The 18,930-nt window shown below is 37.0% G+C and overlaps 1 protein-coding gene across 14 annotated transcripts in view; it reads left to right on the top strand.

Moving 5' to 3' along the window:
• The window catches only part of eya4 (EYA transcriptional coactivator and phosphatase 4), a 457,308-nt gene that overhangs the window by 186,054 nt on the left and 252,324 nt on the right, over nt 1–18,930 (top strand). For 2 of the 14 annotated variants that reach the window (XM_063040406.1, XM_063040404.1), the window contains exon 1: nt 5,715–6,010. The exons of the other annotated variants lie outside the window; for them this stretch is intronic. The gene's annotated coding sequence lies outside the window, so the exon portion shown is untranslated. Of the gene's footprint in view, nt 1–5,714; nt 6,011–18,930 lie in introns of those variants that run through there. 14 annotated transcript variants of the gene reach the window in all.

The following is an 18,930-nucleotide window of genomic DNA, read 5'->3' as shown; positions in this document are numbered from 1 at the left end:
AAAGAGAGGAGACAAGCAATGAACAGATCTTAACAGAGGAATGAAATAGCATGGACTATTGGTCCAGAGACATTACAAAAAAACAAACCCCTCAACACTATTATTGCTATGGCTACTAGGAAATTTCTACTTAGTAAACTAATAACATGACATTATTCATCTAGCATTGGTATGAGTGGTCATGAAGACTTACTTGGTACACTGTTATCCATTGGAGAAAGAATGGCTGCTTGATGTTCTGCACAGACAGGGTAGGTCAAAGGGCCTTTGTTGATGCAGTAAAGTTCTGAGACAATGGTTTGCACTGTTCTTCCTCTGGCAGAAACGTGGTGTCCTCTGTTCTCCCCCTTGTCCAGCCCAAGACCTTAAGAACAGGAAGAACAGTTGCTTGCTGTCTTTGGTGTTCAGCTATAACAGTACACACAACTTCAACCTCTGGTCATGGCCACAACTGTCCTTGAAGGTCTCAGACTTGACCCATCAATTGTTTCACTTTCCACAGATACTGCCCTACCCACTGAGTTTTTCCAGCATTTTCTGACTTTGATCAGTGCCATCTATCATTAGCTACGTTAGCTCTATGGACATATGCTAAGTAAAATATACTGAAAATAAAATAATTTCTGTGACGACCTTGTGGTGTTAATGACATTGTTTGCAGTGTTTGATGGTTGAAGTGGCAGTGAGTTAGTTGCCCCTCACGATCCCTGTACCCATTTTCAGCACTACCAGATTTAATACGCACAGTGTGACAGCTGTAATTGGATATAATTGACAAATCTGCCTTCAAGTCTATCTTGGGCTAGATGTTAAGTTAAACTGGGTGAAATCCTTCCACATAAACATTTCATGAACTTCTGTGTAGGCCGTGGTTCTTGAAAGGAATTACTAAATTAAGATATTAGACCATAGGCAATAGACACTTGATGCAAAGTATCTGTGAGGTAAATTGCTGCCTTCTACTATCTGTATTAAGAGAAATTGGATTTCTCACCAACCATTTTGTTATTGCATCTGTTCTGGATTATTGTTTTATCTTGTTGTTTTATCGAGTAGAAAGGCTGAGAGCATACTGCCTGTGTTAACAACTGCAGCTGAAAGAGTATTGTACAATTTCTGGTTCAAAAGATTTAATTTTCTGATAATTTGTCAAGGAGCATCTCATGATGGTACTTAGTGTTTGTTTATTTCTGAGCATCCATCTAATACTGTAACTACAATGTTTGTGCTATAGTTTTTCATTAGCTACTAGTCATCTGTGAAATGGCAAAAAATAAAATGTTTCAGTTACAGGCACAGATACTGAAGTAAGTTTGGTAGTCATATGGAGATGAATTTTATGCCTGCCATTTTGTTAGGAGTATGGCTTGAGACCTAAAATTAAGGGGGGAAAGACTTTAACGAGGTCGTAGATATTTTCCCTTTAATCTGGGGACAGCACATGATATGATCATACTGTGACATTGTTTAATTTTTTGCAACTGCACAACTTCACACACAAGAGAATAAAATATAAACTACACCTTCAGAACCATCTGGTTCATTTGCAAATTCAGAAAATATGCCACATCAGCATCCCAGTCAATGAATGAATGAATTACGTTTTCTTTGAAACGAATACTTTAGAGTGGCCATTTATACAGTATATTCACTGGTTAAATACTTTATTATCTCACCACTTTAAAACACTCTTTAAAATAATTTTCAAATAAAAGATTTTTCTCTCTTAAGTTTCTTTCTATTAGTTGAATTTACAGTTGTGATATACTGTATACTTATGTCCATAAGCACTAGTAAATAAAGTATTTCAATAAATTTTAATTTTAATCACAATAAATGCTAGCTACACTTTGAATTTATTTAAGAAAAATATCTTTTAATGATCAATTACCCGACTTCTTCACTCCCCCGACCCAAAAAGTTTACATCAAAAAAACTCATTATTAAGACTTGTTATATTGGAACCTGGATGCTCATACCTGTATACGTAAAGCTAGCATGTGTGTCAGACAGTGAAAGAGAATGGTACAGCGCTGGCTCGTAGTTTTGATGGCAAGTAAATTGATAAACATTTTGGGTCCATTCAGTTTACAAATATACTTTAATTTTCTTACTCATATTTTATGGTTTAGGGAACTTGTATAAATCCCTTTGCTGTGTTGAACTGAGGCTCAATGCTAAGTACATTGTGTTATAAGTTTATCTTCTACCAGACTATTATCAAAGCTCTGTGATTCCAGAAGGGGCTGAAAGAATTAGCATAAAATATAATTTTGGCTATAGCAAACCAAAAGTGACCTTCTTTTGTTAGTTTTAAACAATGCCCTCTCCCAGTTGGATTGGGAACCTTGCAATTCCCTATGTTATCATCAGCATTATTTAAAAGATGGTACACACAGTGACATCTGGGAGCCAATTCATCATTTAATTAAATTATCTGGTAATGAAATCTTCTGTAATGAGATTAATCTAAATTATTTATCAGGAGCTGACACAGGCGTAAGACTTGGTTAATAATGAATGAGGATTTTGTCTGATCTGCTTCCAAAAGCAGCACTCACTTCACCAACTAAATAGTGTTCTCTCTTCATTTTGATATTGGAAAATATACAGAAACGTATTTTCAGACCTGATCTGTGGGAGAGGAGTAGGTATGGCATAGAAGGATGGAGGAACAGGTCAAAATAATAGAATAAAGCAGTGATACATTTCTTTATACAGTAGGACATGACTCAAGCTGTGGGTCATATTTCTCCTTGTCAGGAAGGTGGTTTGCTTGCTTGCAGAGAGGTTCCCAGGAGAATGTGTTACTATGCCTGAAAGTAGATAACCATGGTAGCACCGTAAACTTAAAAAAAATTAGAACTAAGAAACAGTTATTATATTAACTATCCGTACAAAAAGCTTTGCAAGATTTGCCAATATTTATTATTAATAGCCGAATAAGTAAAACCTCAAGGCTTGTTGAAGATCTCAGAGCTCCCAAACTTTTGTATTAAATGCATCCCCATGATATGTTGTATTTTATTCATGATAAAGAAATTGTTTAGTGAAACTAGGGTGACATGAAATGCATTTTGGAGAAAAGCAGAAAAATAACATCCTAGTGAAATTGTTAAAACTCATGAAGTAGTACTTACAGCGCCATCTGCAGGACATACCTGCTAGCTTACTCATGATAAAGTGTGCATCTTCTCCATAGTTTATTTTAAATTTTGTTACATTTTTCAAACTATTGTTTCAATTTACATTGTTAAACTTGAAAATGGCTGCAAGAAAGTTTTATCCATCAGGAATGTATTTATTTAATTTGATTTTCTCTAGTTTTATACTATAGTACAGCTCATTAAGTATTTTTAGCATTAATTTTCATAGTAATCAGGCATTAGATGTTTATTAATTATTTCAAAGTAACACTAGTCCTGCAAAATACATTAGCATAATGGAATTAAGAGAGGTTGAAAGATTCAACCCACAAATGAATTACCTCGATAATTCAGCTTACTTCTTTTATTAATCCAAACATCCGGAAAATGGGTGCTTTGGGATTTGTTTCTAAACCTCAGCAACTTGTGAAGCCGATTGCAAGGCATGAAAAATATTTTTAAAGTATTAGTAACTAACTTGTGCCTCTCTGCTGAGCCAAACGTCTAAATGTTTTTAAAAGTACAACTTCATTATACTGTATCATCAGAACAATGATAACAAAATAAAGTTTAACTCCTAGTGAGAGAAAAAAAGATTGTTACTTAAATCAACTATAGCATGGCTAGAAATGAAAGTAGACATTTGGCTAAATGCAAGGAAATTCCTTAAATTTCTTTGATTTGCCTGTATTCCATTAGCTTTCTGGCAATATCTTTGAGTACTTGGCCAGAGCTGATGTTTACCTGTGTGCTGTTGAAGAAATATGACAAGGGCTGCAGCTAATAGCATTCTAATTTTTTTTAGTAGTCTAGGTATTTCCTGAAGGGATCGACGCTTTCAGACAAAAATGCTTCTTTCTGCAGACAGGGTGACTGCCGAACTGTGTTTCCACAACACAGTTACAGACTTATCCAGCAATCCTGGCTGCAGAACTGCTTGTGCGCCTCCGCTTCCAGCTCTGGTAGTTTGCTGTAAAACTAACTGAATTGCATATGCTGTGTCTGAACTTCATCTTTTGTTCGCAGGTGATGTACTGCTGGGTGCTTTTAGTTTTTTTTGATTTTATAATCCATATTTCTCTCTTGTATTTAGCACAGCCTTCATGTTACTGATGTGCCACAAATTGGCCAGGGTGATTTGGCACTATCTATGACCGCACTAGATTACCGTGCAATGCCCTCATTTGTTCAGAAGTTGACAGTATGTTTAAAACAGATTGTGACTCAGTCAGATATTCTGTACATTTTATGAGCGGCGCATGCAGTTTAAAATAGGTTTTGAACACAGTGCACATTGCCTGAAATGCAAAGTTAACACACGTCCTTATTCTTAAATTTCTTATGGTACGAAATATCACTTACGGGAAACTGCTGAAATTCAGCAGTATTCAGTTCAATTAATATTTTATACATTTTTTAAAACGTGCTTTTCACTCAGCAGAGGATGCCCTTTTCTAATTGACACTACAAACCATTTTAGTTTACTTATACCTCATTATGCATTAAGCAGCACACTTTTGAACTGGAAATAACATTTAAGAGAATTTTTTGGTCTCTCATTTCTATTAATAAAATGCTTGAGTTGTCAAAGTGATGGCACAGATGTTCTAATCTGTACTGACACCACTTCCTAACACAGCACATCAATCATGTGTTATTATCCTTAATAGAACTTGGACATTTTCCGTCACTTAAACATTGCAGTGGTGACAAAAGTGAACCAGAAATGTGCTGCAGGTGTAACCTTCACTCAAACCACAGCTGTGACAGGCTTCCAAGTGGAGTCCACCATGGAGAAAGGGTGCCATCTTCAGTCCTTTCCCTCCTCGGTTTCAGTCGGTATTGCAGAAATTCTGTGTGAGTTTAGGTAATTTGGGAAATGTGTTTAGTATAATTCTGCAATTGTATTTGCTTAATTTTGCCGCATGGATTTCACTTGCTTTTTCCACCTAAGCTTTCTGTAAGTGTTCTTAAGTTTTCAATTTAGAGTAACAATTTTTAACAAAAATTAACAAATTACTTTTTACACCACTGGTTTATTTTCCATAGAGTTCCTAAAAATATTATTTACAAATTCAGTTCATCTGTATACACTCCAACTATTCGCATGCAAAAGTCATCTCTGGATCTTTGTTTTCCAAGGTCGTTTCTTTATTTAATTTATGAAGGAGCACAAAATATTTGTAAGATCTCTTCAACTGTACTTATAATTTTTAAAGAGCTATAAAATGAAAATGGTTCTACTAGTCAATAAATTATAAGAAGAGCAATTCATTTCAAAGTAATATTTATATTTCCTGCAATCTATCTAATTTTTAAACATCTGCAAGGAAAATCACATCGTATTCTTGGAAAAAAAAATAAAATTCCGACTGTGAATGAAACTTCACATTCTAAAGAGCAGATGCGTCACAATATGACAGCAGGCTAGCAGAGGCTGGGGATGTGGCTACACCAATGAGCCCTGGGATAAATGCAGCACATTATATATCCAGTGAAAGACAGAAGCTGTTGACGAGGTGACCTCTGAATGTAAGTCAGCTTGCTATAAACAGAAGAGTGTGGAAAGCTATTGGTCAGCCTGAAACTTGTTTACTATGCTGAGTATCCTCATGGTAAACTTAAATCAACAGCACTGAATCTTGGAACATGATTACAGCTTTAAAAGGGAAGAAACCAACAGAATAAATACCAATAATACTATTATGAAAATAACCATTTGGGAAATTCAGAACTTGCAGTACATTTGAAACATTGAACTGGTGACCAAATTACCTAAGTTAAAGAGAAAACAAATCTTCCTTGCAGAGGTGAAAACAAATGAATATTTTGGAGTTTTAACTGAAGAGCTGTGTATTTTTCTGGTAAGACATACCTTCAATTTTTTTGCTTTGTTTCCTGTAAAACAATGAGGCCGTTGTTTCACGTATTCAGCGCAAGGTCTAGGTAATTGAACAGCTTACCTGAGAATCGTTTCCTCTATTCCATTCAAAATCGTACGTCAAGGTGGATGTTATATTGTGAATGTAATTCTAAAGTATCTTTGTTAAATCAGTGGAGTGAAACTAAATTGTTTATAACCTGGCTGATTCATTTCTGGGAAAGTAGAAAAAATAATTCTTGAGGTTGCTGGTGTTCTTCAAGATATGCATCCATGTGGTTTGTTGGTGAAAGGCAAGCTCTTGTTATAGAGATAGGTTACAGTATTTGTAACACAAGAGTGTCCTATTACTATTGAACTGCAGAACATATTTTTCAGTTTATTGTAGAATAAATTTTTTCACTTGACACATTGAGAATCAAGTTCAATTAATTCTACTCTTCAGCAAGTTTCTCCTATTGCAATGTTCCATTTTTTACTCTTTAAATTGCTTACAAATATGATCAGAAATATTTTTTAATTTTGAGCTTTCAGCTATGTAGGTAGACTTGTATTAGGCCTGTGCAAACCAGTGAGGAAGAAATCTGAATTTGTATTTCATCCTATCTATAATGATTCTGATAACAATTTGTTAAAAAGAAGTTAAGATATGTGGAAGAAGGTTTAAGTTATATATCTTTTTGTAATGATAACACAAAGTGTAGACCTAGAAACCTAGAAAATGTAACTGAAATGTTTGATGAAATTGTAATTTCATTTCCAGTTGAAGTATTATAATTACAGATAAACACATTGAAGCATTTTCAGTAGGAACATACAGGAATAATTTGTGACAATCTGGTAAGCAATCAAACTGTTCCATCTTTAATTTGCTTATTGATCAGTTCATTACAACAAGCCTAAGCATTAAGAATATAATTTGTGTTTGGAGCAACAACATTCAAAACTGCTTAAAACCAAGTTTCAGATTAAAAAACAACTCTGGTGCTTACAATCTGAACCCATGTCATGAGTTGGCAAAGCATTTGCTGACTTCTTGAAAGTCTGCTTCATTCACGGGACACAACCAGAGAGAGGTTACCACAGGAGTGTCTCGTTATCATGCTTGTGGAGGAAACAGAATACCACAGACTGGGCTCTTCTGTGTTTGAAATCTGGTTTTTTCCTTGAGGGCTTTGGATTGTTTTGAAAACCTGGCTTCTGTTTTCATTGTAATAACAGGTATGGCAGTGTGTAAAAGAGAAAGTCTTCCTGTCTCATTTAGTTCTATAGGGAAATGCTGTGAGACAATGAAACAAACCAGCGGTTGGTGATTAAAGCAAGCAGAATTTTGTGTGGATTGCCTTGTTGTAGTTCTTCTATATATGTTCTTTCATGGGAGTGTAACTTAAAGTTTAGCTGTAGTGAAAAATATACTGTGTTACAGTGTGTGTTAAGGATATTGACGGATTATTTTGCCAAAATAAGTACAGAGGTACACGTTGAGAGAAATGCAGTTAACGTTTGAAACTTACTTGAAAGTAAACTTTAATAACTGTGCAGAAACTTAGTATTTTGTGTAGAATACTGCAACTCTAGTTGCAGTTTGATTTCTTTCCTTGTCAGAAAAAAACATCGCTTTGTGGCTTGTACCAATTAAACTTTAAATACTTTAGGCTGGCATTGCATTTTAAATAAATTTGATCATATTTATTTTAAAGCTCAATAATGAGTACATACAAGTTTATTTTGCATGCAAACATTTTTATAATGCTTCTTATTTTATCAAAAATGTTTTCTTTGTCTACTCTCCTAAATTACTAAATAAGGCAATAGCTATATAAAACGGATCAGGATTGCAGTCTTCAAAGTGGAGAAATAAATAATTTTTGAGACTAAATGTTAGCTACATTTTCTTTTGAATATGATGTTTCAAAAGTTGTTTGAATTTTACCAATAGTTACATAATTTTGAATTCCTTCTGAGTTATATGTAATTTTTAAATGGATTATCTTTATTCTAGAATGTCAGTTATTCACTGATGTTTGCTTCTTTCATAATAAATAATTAGCTAGAAGGTATACAAATATATATAATTCAAAACTCTTGAAATCTCTTGATATAGATAATTCCTGAGGGGGGAAAGTCATTTTACATATTTAATTGCTTCCTTATTTACAATTTGTTTGCTAAATAATTTCCATCCACGCTCTGTAATTATAACAAACTGTGAAAGCTTCTATTATTAGGAATATTTTGCATGTTACAAACCAAAAAATTTGCAGTTGCCCTCTTCATGATTTTATCAGTTGTTTCTTATGTGTGATAGTTAATTTGTCACATGCGACTCTGTCATTATTTTCTTTGCATGAAATAAGTTTAGTATTGTGTTCTGATAAATTTGAGTTTTTTTTTGACATTTCCTTTTCATATCTGTAAATACTGTTTAAAAATTATCTCCACGATTTCCCCTCAATTTGTTAATTTAGAACCATACATTTGGATTAGTATGTGGGCTAGTGGAAAACAACAGCGCCATTTAAGGGTCTGTAGGAAACATTTTACTTAAGCCTTTGTATAAATTTATTTTGTTGAAATAATTGAAGGTTATACCAGAGAATTCAAGTGAGGTTGAAGGAATACAGAAAGATTTAAAAGCATAACAGAATAGTTCATTTAATTATAATTATCCAGAAACTAATTATTCATAGTTTCCCACACTTGCAGCAGACTGTAGTATGAGATCTTTAGTATGTGCCAGCATCTTTTCAGACTGGGAGCCTTCCTGAGTTTATGCTCACTTTGGTTTTAAAGTTGAGTACAAGTTTGTCTATAACTTTGGAGTAACATGTTATATTAAGATACATAGTCTTTGATGTTTAACTTGAATCCTGTTTATTTGAATTTTAATGGTAATTTTAATTTCAAGGTTATTTTCTTGGCACTAAAAGTAGATCTTTAGTTGCATGTATTTTGTTAAGATATTTAATACATAACTATAAAAATTCTGAGGTTTATTGAAGTTTTCTGTTATACATTTTATTCTTTTTGCATTTCTTCACAATTGTTTATATATTTGGTTAGTGAACACAGCTGATATGTGTATGAATCTCTGTATTTATGAGGCATAACTCCACACAGTAAACTGCCAGGCTGCCAGGTTAAGCAATTTATTAGAGGATAAGGAACAGGGAATTCTTCGGTTTAATATTACAGCTTAATATTGGGTGCTGAGATTTTTATAATAAAAGATTGTGTCATGAAAAGTTGACCAACACAAGGTAAAAACTACGTCACATTTCAGTTCAATTGCTAGGAAAATGACTTGCAGACAGTTTATTTCTCTGTTACGATATATATCTTTGCTTCTGGAGAATTCCTAATCACTTTTCTTAAAATCTATGTAAAACCACCAGTGTATCTGACGTATTAAGTGTATTTATAGTGCCACAATTTCTGTTTTGGTTGACTTATAATAATAGCTAGCACTAATGTTTTCTTTTTGACTTGCCTTCTTTTTCATGTGCAAGTCTTTAACATTGCTAGTAGCTCTATTCTTTTGGATTGAAGACTTTTTTAAAAGTTTCATCTCTCACAAAGCTCACACAGAACCAGGTACACAAGTCAGAGAAATACACATGTTCAGCTCTTATGAGTAGGTACATTAACTCCATAACTTTCATTTGGTCCTCATTACTTAGTATCAGTAACAGGGTTGGAACTCAATATTCTACAAAAAGCCCCTGGAATGATCGGTCACCTTCGAACAATCTCCAGTGACCAATTGTTCGGCCAGCTAAACCTCTGAATTTGAACAAAAGGCTGGGATTGTTGCATTGCCATGCACCCAGTCAACTTTGAAATGTAGTTTCTTATCTCTCATCAAACTAAAAACATACCTCTTTGGCTTTGGCTGCGCAAATGTATCTAATAGTACTCCAGGAATTAATATATTTAATATATTCTGTCTATTTTAATAATGTTTTGAACTGCTTTGACATTGTTGAGTAAACACCAAAATAATTGAATTATATTTTATGATTTAATTATCAATATATTCCAAAAAAATTACTGTCTCGACTTTCAGAAAACCACTGCTTGTTCACAATGATGAAAAATATCTCTTCATTATTTACCTCTTGATGCCTTTAACATTTCTGGAGTTTTACAATGCTTGCAACCTTTTCTGACTGATTGAAGAAATGGCCTACAGTGGCCAACCGTACATTGAGTTGAGTGCTTCCAGATTTTATGTTGCAGTGGAAAGAATCGCAATATATCCCATATTAATTTTAATTTGAAAACAATAAATACATTCTTCGATTGTTTCCATATCCTTTTATAAATGTTTCAACTTCTGTCCTTTTAATGCTACATTTCAATGAATTAAGGATCTACTTGACTTTATCTGAAATCAATTAGTAACAGTTTTGGAAAAACTCTGAACATCAATATTATTTCAAGTAGATATTTTCTTTGTAAACCATATTTTAACTCACTCCCACGTATTGCAACCCACATTCACCCCTCAGTCTGAGACTCTGATGATAGCTCCTAGCATATTTCAAAATTCTTAATGTTAATGGCCTTGCCGTGCCCTGTTGCAATCCCGAAATCTCTCAATCTCGATTACCAATCCCTAAATTTCCTTTGACTCAACAATGACTGCCACCCTTTCAGATTTGTTAGCCCTGACATTTGGAATTCTTGTCCTAAGCATCTCTGGTTTATTTCTTTTTTGTTGTCAGACATTCACTAAAATCTGCCACTGCCTGAATAATTAGTTTGGTCACTTGTTCTGCCATCTCCTTACATGGCTAAATGTCCCATTTGTTTGCTCCTGTGAAACGCCTTGGGTCATTTTAGTACAATAAAGGCTCTGTAAAAATGCCATTCCCCTTATTGTTGTATGTTTATTATGTGTGTTTTTGTGCAGAGTGCTTATGAAGAATTCTACTACATGAAACAAATAGTAGGTGAGATCTGGATTTATGATGATAAATAACAAGTAGACATGAATTTAGGGGATGGAGTTCAATACGCAAAATTACTACATTGTGCGTTTAGTGTATGCATTGGAGGAGTACTTTCCACCTCACACAGCTGAACACATATTCCGCAGCAGGAAAGATCTCCTCCTGCGCTATTAAAAGGGATCATCAATTACTTGTAGGTTAGTTGCTGACTGATTGCTGCTGAGTGCTGCTTTGATTCAATGAATGTTTGCTGCTTTTAGAATTTTTAAGAGTTTGCTAAAACTGCAGGGAGTCCTGTGCCAGAAACTAAAGAGATTTGTTTTTACTTCAAAGTTTCTGCAATGACCCGTTGCATCTAAACTTTACTGCCCGTTCTCCTCAGCATGCAGCATGGCAAGGAAAATGATTAGAATGAACACATGGCTGAAAAGTCTGGTAGAAGAAGAGGAAGAGCAGGAGAAGCCATCTCAGCAAGTGGTTGCACCCATCAATATTCTATAGTAATTCTCCTACCTTGGGGAAGTGTATGCAGTACCTGCAATTTATTAAGAGGCCCTCATTGAAAAATGCTGCATGCTCAACCTAAAACTTCAACCATAGAGCTGGATAATGTTGCCATTAGCTGTTAAGTGCACTGGAGATCAGGGCAGAAGAACTGACTACCTTACTTCACCTGGATTTACAGGATTCCCAATGGCACAAGGTGCCAGTACTGCACTCTGGTCAGAATGTGGGCACCACATATTAATTTAGAAGTTAGGGTTCCATGCTATCAGTGCCCACTTTAGTCTTTGATCATACAAAACCATCATGCGAATCAATGCAATACATCCAGGCACTGATCACGTTGCTGTAACATTGTAGCAGATGCAATCAATACTCAAATTCGCCATTTAAAGAGACTTGGTTCTGTGATAACAAGAGCTATCGCTTCGCTCAGTGTTCTTGCTCATAACACACACACACACATACATTCTTTGTACCTGCAGGTTGATAGAACAGAGCACTGCAGTGATCAAGCAAAGATTCTCTGCCTGGATTACTCGGGAGGATGGCTGCAATTGAAAGGAACTGGAGAATCTTTGTGCTGCACAGTCTCATTATTATGATCCCATGCCACTAGTTTTTTGGTGAGCCCATGCAGAGCAGTAAAAGGTAGACCAAGTGGAGTAGGAGGACAGAAGCAGACCACAGAGTCAGCCCCTTGGCAGGATATATGTGACCAGCAAATCTGATTGTGATACCAAAGAAAACAACCACAAATCCCAATTCACCTATAACTATCATTTGACCTTAAATCTGTTGCTGACCATTCACCACCCATGCTAAAGCAATGTCATTAAAGATAATTATTCTAAACCATCACAATTTTGCACATAAAAACGTGCCAAATGCCACGCAACTTTCACCTAATCAATCTCATAAATTCTCACAGCATCTTTTCTCCATTCCTGCTTGCTCTTCTGGTACTCATGAGTGATCTGAACCAGTGGCTGGTGATAGAATGCTAAGGTTGTGGACAAGACTACAGCTGTCCTGGCAGGATAGTCTCAAGGAGCTCAGGGGTAGTGGTTATTGATTTAGCTGACCACTTTTAATATAAGTGCCAGAAATTTGGGTGAACTGGCTAGCAGGCAATGATAAATATACTGGCAGGATCTGTGTGTGTGGGATTAAGCATGCTGTCATTCTGGGAGAAGTAACTTGTTCTGTGAAACCACTGTCAGTCTCCCAGGCTATTGCATCAGCAATCGATATATCTCTCGATGCATAGATTGGTTAACTGATGCAACATCATACAAGTCTTCTGTCTAGAACATAGTACATTGCAGCATGATGTTGTGCCAAACTTTTAACCTAACCACAGATCAATCTTACTCTTCCCTCCTACAGAGCCAACCATGTTTTTTATCATCTACAGTCAGTGGCATCATATTATGTACACCTGCTTGTTAATGCAAATATCTAATCAGCCAATCATGTGGCAGCAACTCAATACATAGAAACATGCAGACATGGTCAAGAGTTCCAGTTGTGATTCAGACCAAACATCAGAAAGAGAAGAAATGTAGTCTGTGTCATTGACAGTGGAATGATTGTTGGTGCCAAATGGGGTGGTTTGAGTATCTCAGAAACTGCGGATCTCCTGGGATTTTCATGCACAACAGTCTCTAGAGTTTACAGAGAATGGGGGGGGGGGTGCAAGAAACAGAAAAAAACATTCAGTGAATGGCAGTTCTGTGAGTGAAAGTGCCTTGTTAATGAGAGAGTTCAGAGGAGGATGGCCAGACTGTCAAGCAATCATGTGTTACAACAGTGGTGTGCCGAAAAGCATCTCTGAACACACAACGCATCGAACCTTCGAGTGGATGGGATACAAAAGCAGAAAACCACAAACATACACACAGTGGCCACTTTATTAGGTACAGGAGGTATCTAATAAAGTGACACTGAGTATATTTGCCTATCTAAGAGTTTTATGAATCTCCCAAACGTATTTGCCTCTACCAGCACCCCTGGTGTTCCATGCACCTACGAGTCTCTGTGAGGAAAAAGAATCACCTTCCTCTTATGCGCCCCCATCCTTTCCTCCAATCACCTTAAAATGGCACCGTAACCTTCCACTGCAGTTTCTGCTTGTGCTGCATTTGAAACTGAGACATCGAGTATCTTTTCTTCACGGATAGCTGTAATGGAGCAGGATTCAATGTTTAGTCTCTGTGGAAGTTTTTGGTGATGGACTTCCTCGCATTGTATGGATTTACATGCAAGCCTTCAGTTTCACCAGCCAATGCATCAAGCATTCCTATACACTACCTATCAGCATTCTTTGGGAACTGTCTATGTCTTCATCTGAACATGTGTGGATAATGTGCCAGTGGTGGTTGAAGACTAGACATCGTGAGCAAGCCATGATGTGTACCTGCAGGTACAGACAGGTTAACATGTAAATGTTATAAGTATATGAGCCCTGTTACTAGGGATTGTGAAATATATAGTCTACACCAAGCAGGGTGTAGGTCTAACACTTCCATTGTAGGCGAGATAGGACTCTTGAAGAAAATTCACTTCCCTTATCCTCATCTGTGAAGACGTTGAACTTTTTGTTTCACTGTGCTTTGCGCCAGCCTCTGCCCCCATGGGGAATCTTTCCCATTGCCTTCACTTTGCATGCCTGGAAAAGACTCCTGCACCCTTCAGAAAGCAGACATCTTTCCTCCTCCAATGCCTTCTCTGCAGCATTGAAAATGTAGGCTGCATTCTCTTTCTCATAATTTTTATTCAAATCTATACTTCATTCATAAAATATCTGTGGTGTAATTTCAATAGACCATGTCTCATTATACTGGGGTTTTGGAGATTTTCTGATCATATTTATTATTACTGACATACAGTATGTCATTAAATTTGTTGTTTTGTGGCAGCATTAAAGCGCAATGATGAAAAAATATCCATAAGTTACAAAATAAAATAGTGCAAAAGCAAAAAAGTGAGGTAATGTCCATGAGTTCATGGACCATTCAGAAATCTGATGGAAGAGATGAAGAAGCTGTTCTTGAAACATTGAATGTGAGTCTTCAGGCTCCTTTAGTTCCTCCCCAATAATAGTCATGAGAGGAGGTCATGCCCTGGAGTCTTTAATGTTGTATGCTTCCTTCTTGAGGTGCCACCTCCTGAAGATGACCTCATTAGCAAGGAGAATTGGACCCATGATGGATCTGAGTCTACGTCCTTCTGCAGCCCCTTGTAATCCTGTGCATTGGAGCCCCATACCAGGCTGTAATGCAATCAGTCAGCATGCTGACCACCATACATCTGTAAAAACTTGCATGAGTTTTTAGAGACAACCAAATTTCCTCAGACAGCTAAAGAAGTAGAGCCAGTGGCCCAAGATAGATTCTCTGAGTCACTGATACCAGGAACTTGAAGCTGTTCACCCTTTCTACTACTGACTCCTCAAAGGGGACTGACCTCCTGACTGCCCCTTCCTGAAGACCACAATCAGTTTCTTGGTCTTGCTACATGATAACCATGGTGTTATTAAGTGCCCAAGAAGAAATTAGGTTAATGTTAGTGTCAGTGCAAATCCACCCACACTCACATTACATTGAGGTTGCTCTATAATGGAAAACATTTCAAGTCAGCATTTTGAAGCATGCGAGTTATGACTTCAATTATTATTATGTACTAATTTTAAACATATAACAGATTCCAGCAGTGGCAAGTGGTCCTTAAACTGAGGCCTTTTCAGTAGCCGCAGCCACCTTCAGCAATCCCCTCAGTGTGTGGTTCTGGATCTTGGACGGTGAAAAATTGCAACACTTGATCATGGACAGTGGACCTTGCACTCTGGAAGACCCATGAATTTCAGGCAGAACAGAAGTCGCCTCTCACTGATAATCTTCTTGCAATAGTGGTTATCTGTCCCAGTGTATGTCCCTGGGAACAGACCTGTGATACACTTCTGTTCAAGGTGCATCTCATCCCAGACCTTCCTGGTAAATGTGCTTCCTACAAGGAGCTGGATGACTGTCTCATTACATGGATTACTGCAGCATGGGGTGCCACTGACACTCAGACTGAAAATAAAGGCTCTGACAAGACAAAGGCCTTCTCAGTACTAGCCAAGAAAATTTTGCTGATGAGAAATGTTGTCACACTGTGCTATCCCTGCGTTAACAAGAAGCATTTGCTGCTATTCTCCCACCTATCAGTAATTAAGCTAAATGCAGCCACTCCTTTATGAAGTAGAAGCTGGCTTTAATTAGTGCAGGCTGGCTTCAACTGGTGCTGGCCTCTCCTGAAATTGTCTTCCCTGCTGGTTTACTAATCACTTTAACCACGCAATCACCACTGGTGGGATGCTGCAGACATGTCAGTCAGAAAGCAGCCTGAAGTCCACATACCGCCTGCAGTGGGCAGACCAGGAATGGGTTAACCCCAAACCACATTTAAAATGCAATTCAATTTGACCCACTTGTTCTTTAACCAAAAACCATAATAGTTCAAATGAGCTAAAACTTAAAGTCAAACTGAAAAAAATAATGTTGATCCTATACATTTTTTCTTCAACAAATGGTTCAACCTCCTACTACATCAATGTGATGATTCCACTATTTTCTTCACAATCCATCCCTATCCCTAGGAACATAAGCAAATTCAGAAAGCAAGATGTCACTATCATCTAATTTTATCTTGGATCAGCATTTCCAGCAAGCAAAATTATTTTTCTTGAATTTTAATGTAATTTTCTCTGGCTAAGTCTAAATTTAGAACTCTATGTTCGTTCCACAACAAAAAAATACTCTATCGTGGTTGTTGATATAGTTTAACTAGCTTTATCACCAAGTCATCAGTCTATAATGGCTTTGCCTTGCTTACTGAATTGAAAGCAAAGTTGGTGAGGAATCAAATAACAAAAAATATTCAAAATTTTAAAGGGAAGTAATCCTGGTCAATTTAATTGATTTTCATCATCATGACAAAACGTAATTTATAAAATGGCAACCTGAAAGGGGTCCTTGAGGTGAATTCCCTTAATCCTAATAAAAAGCCAGTTAAACAAGGGGGAAATTCAAACAGGGAGAAAATTCAAATATTGGAGTACAAAAGGATCCGGGAATCCTTGTGTGGGATTCCTTAGTGGTTAACTTGCAGGTTGAGTCAGTGGTAAGGAAGGCAAATGCAATATCAGCAGTTATCTTGAGAGGACTAAAATATAAAAGCAAGGATGTGATGCTTAGGCTTTAGAAGACATTGGTCAGGAGTCACTTGGTGCATTGTGAGCACCTTTGGGCCCTTTATCTAAGAAAAGATGTCATTGAAGAATGAGGTTCACAAGAATGATTCCAGGAATGAAGGAATTAATGTATGAGAAGCGTTTGATGGCCCCGGGCCTGTACACACTGGAGTTTAGAATCCCATTGAAATATATTGAATATTGAAAGGCCTAGACAGACCAGGTGTGGAGAGGATGATTCCCATAGTGGGTAGATCTAGGACCAGAGGGCACAGATTCAGAATAAAGGGATGTCTATTAGAACAGAGGTTTTTAGCCTAAGATAGTTGTGGAAGTGAAGTGATTGTGTATATTTAAAGTGGAGGTTGACAGGTCCTTGATTAGTCAGGGTATCAAAGGTCACGGAGAGAAAGCAGGAGAATGGGGTTGAGAGGGATAATAAATCAGACATGATGGAATTGCGGAGCAGGCTCGATGGGCCAAGTGGCTCCTGTGTCTTATGATGTTATTGTCTAAAAGAGAGCAGGGATCAATGAATCATTGTTATGGTATTTTGACTCTTCGCCAGACTCTACCATTCCAATGATGGAACCCCCAAACAGCTGAACAAAGACTCAGTAGTATTCTATTGAAAGATGAATACAATTCCGTCACCTTGATAATGAAGTAAAAAATACTGTGCAGTGGAAAGTTGATACCCATCCTCCAGGTGGATGGGGATATGATGTACTTGCAGATAGCAGCCTGGATTTAGTACTCAGTGGTGAAAGAATGGCATTTGTCATTCATAACAATAGCAACCCACAGCAGCCTTCATGGCTTCAGAATGTCTGTATACGGTTTCTAGAGACCTTTTTCATTGTATCGCCCTCTACCGGTGTACGGTAGCTTGTGTGAATGGAGCAGGCAGAAGTTGTTTCTCACTGAGGCAGGCCTTGGTATTAATAAGGGTGATTACTGTAAGTGGCAGCAGAGTTCCAGAAAATAAATATAAAGGTGTGGATATCTCCATGTGCTGTGGGTGTTAGCTCCACAACATAGATCTTTTCTCCTATTTGATCTGTTTGGCTTGCATTTGGTCAGGGTGGGGTCAAAGCAGAAACTTTCTATGACTTGAACAGTCCTTAACCAGGGAAGGGAGGGGATTATAAGATGGAACTTCTGTCCAAGGGGTGACTACTCCATAACCCCAAATGGGATGTTCAAACCCTGATCCTCAGTACACATCTCAAGCCTGACTTCTGATTCGGGATTTTATATGCGGATATCTATTGGGAAAGGGTTCATTGGTAAAGAGTGGCTGAGAGTTGGGGAAGTAGCAGCTTGCTGTTCCTGAGCCAGGCAGAAATGGTGCATAAGGGTGTGTGTTTAGCTCCATGTTCTCCTCAGCTTTGTGTTTCCCAGCACCTGGCAAGCCTGGTCAGTATGGTTAAGTCTGCTAGCAGTTCATCAAAGGCTTCCAGACATTGTAATATCTAAATGTCAGACTCATTTCTGAGGGCAGGGTTGAGAATCTTCCCCTTGTGTTACTTTTGGTCACCCTAAAAGTGGACTAATAATGATCAGGTTTAAGATTTATCAAGTTTTGACTTTACTTCAGATCCTACTCTTACTTTTAGCGGGTTAACATTTGGCATTCAGCTACAGAGTTAGGAATTATACTGTATATAATATAAATGTAAAATTATATTATAAAGAGTGAACTTCACTGAGCAAGATGTGATGATTAGAAAGATTTAAAAAAAAACAAGTCTTATAAAAACTGCAGCAATAATTCAAGTCCAAAATAAGAAGTTTTCACTCTTAAACAGTATATTTCTAGTGCTGGAGTGGTTTGGGGTGAAGTGTTTTTGTATATCCTGTTAAAATTTTAAATAATAGAGAAGACCTAATTTTGACTAGTTTGTCTAATAGGTAACAATTACCAACTTCATGCATTGTATCACCAAATCACTCAACAATACTGATACGTATCATGTGGAGGAGCAGAACTCATCATAGCTGGGCTATCTGATTCGGAATTCAATTACACCTAGACACAGTCCAGAAGATGCTTTCCATTTTACTGCATAATAATGGTGTGCGCTGAAATCACCACAGTTGGCCCCACCACAAAATCTCGATCAATACTTTAACTGAATCAAATGAAATAGCACAGAAATCCATTAGTCTCATCATGTTAACAGTTTCTATTGTTATCTCATTAAT

The sequence above is a fragment of the Mobula hypostoma genome, chromosome 2 (genome assembly GCF_963921235.1).
Source record: "Mobula hypostoma chromosome 2, sMobHyp1.1, whole genome shotgun sequence".
Lineage (NCBI taxonomy): Eukaryota > Metazoa > Chordata > Chondrichthyes > Myliobatiformes > Myliobatidae > Mobula > Mobula hypostoma.
The sequence above is the reverse complement of the archived record's forward strand: the minus strand, read 5'-3'. Positions and strand labels throughout refer to the sequence as shown.